Source organism: Sapajus apella, unplaced genomic scaffold (assembly GCF_009761245.1).
Source record: "Sapajus apella isolate SASKATOON/1434 unplaced genomic scaffold, GSC_monkey_1.0 scaffold15, whole genome shotgun sequence".
Classification (NCBI taxonomy): domain Eukaryota; kingdom Metazoa; phylum Chordata; class Mammalia; order Primates; family Cebidae; genus Sapajus; species Sapajus apella.
The window spans coordinates 12,206,781-12,208,569 of NW_022436955.1; the positions used below are offsets into that span (position 1 = coordinate 12,206,781).

The window sequence follows — 1,789 nt, forward strand, 5'->3', positions numbered from 1 at the left end:
CATGCCAGTAAACCCAGAACTTTGGAAGGCTGAAGTGGGCAGATCGCTTAAGCCTAGGAGTTTGAGACCAGTCTGGGCAACATGGTGAAATACCATTTCTATAAAAAAGAAATTAGCTGAGTGTGGTGGTGTACTCCTATTGTCACAGCTACTTCAGAGGCTGAGATGGAAAGATGGTTTGAGCCCAGGAGGTAGAGGCTACAGTGAGTCATGATCGCACCACTGTGCTCCAGCCATCGCACCACTGTGCTCCAGCCTGGGTGACATAGCAAGTCTCTAGTTCAAAAATAAAAATTAAAAGAAAAAAAAAATTTAGGCCGGGTGTGATGGCTCACACTTGTAATCCCAGCACTTTGGGAGGCTGAGACAGGTGGATCACTTGAGATCAGGAGTTCAAGACCAGCCTGGCCAACATGGTGAAACCCCGTCTCTACTAAAAATACAAAAATTAACTGGGCTTGGTGGCATGTGCCTGTAATTCCAGCTGCTTGGGAGGCTGAGGCAGGAGACTCGGTTGAATCTGGAAGGCAGAGGTTGCAGTGAGCTGAGACAACTCCACTACACTCCAGCCTGGGTGGTGGAGTGAGACTATCTCAAAAAAATAAAAATTAAAATTAATAAAATAATTGTTTTTAGATGTTAAAGTTATACAGAGGAAAAAGACGAGGAGCAAATAAACTAAACTTCTAGTGTAGGTTAATTTCATCTGGAGAGATAACCAGTGATTGTTGTTTTCTTCTTCCTTGTCCTTTACCCGCCCCTTCCCAAATTCCTGTATTAATTTAATTACAATGTTTCAGAATTCTTCCTTTTCTGCAGTATCAGCTTAGGGAACTGACCTTCTTGAGCCAGCCCTTACACCTGTCTGTCGGCAGGCGGGTCCAACCCGAGTGTGCACAGCTGCCCTGTGTGATCTGGGGCCTCTTGGCTTGTGCCCACCCACGCCTGCAAGTGCTGTGTTCTTGCCAAGGCCTTAGATCTCAAGCTTTGATCCTCCAAATGCTTGAAGAACATTGACTCATTAGTTTCACTCCCGTGACTATACAGTGGGGGTAATGGGGGCTTCCCCTTCCTCCAGCTCCTCAGGCAAGTGGATCTGGTGCCCTCCAGCAGGCAGCTGAAGCCCAGTAGAGAAGGGGATGTTTGTAGAAAAGGTGTTGGGGGGTGGGGATGGGGGCAGTAACAGAGCACTTGCCAGAGGCCATTTCCTTCCTTCCCTGGCAGATGCGGAATGGAGGACTTTATCAGTCTTTAAATTTTTAAAGACTTTTGCTGGTGATGTTTTGTCTTGCTGTCACTGTTTTATCAAAGAGAGCAGGCAAATAGGCTTTGGTGTCCTTAACTATTGTGTATGAGGGTGTGAAAGCCAAGGCTGCTACAGTGACCTGCAAAATGCAGATTAGTGGAGGGCGGAGGTGGGGCAGCGGGTACTGGGAAGCAGGAGAATTGTTAGCGCCTAATGCAGAATTGCTGCTGGATTCTTCTGTGTGGGCTCTTGTCTCTTCTCACCCTGGGATCCAAAGGGAGACCTCAAGGTTGTTCTTTCTGGTTTTGATCCATAGGTTCTGGATCATACCCTGGAAAACTAGAACTCAGATAAGACTGGAATTATTTTTTGTTTCTTTAAACTTTTTTTCCTTTTTTGTTTTCTTGGTCTTTTGTGTAGGAGAAATATACTTCCACCTCAGCTTCTACTATAAGGTTGGCAGCCCTGAGGATCCCTTTTTTTTTTCTTTTGAGATGGAGTCTCCCTCTGTCGTCTAGGCAGGAGTGTAATGGCGCCATCTCA

General features: G+C 46.2%; 1 non-coding gene across 1 annotated transcript; it reads right to left on the bottom strand.

The window, feature by feature from the left end:
• Positions 1-1,658: 1,658 nt before the first annotated feature.
• On the bottom strand, positions 1,659-1,789 carry LOC116555863. The gene has a single exon (XR_004270710.1). It is a non-coding gene; the product is annotated as a small nucleolar RNA U109 (small nucleolar RNA).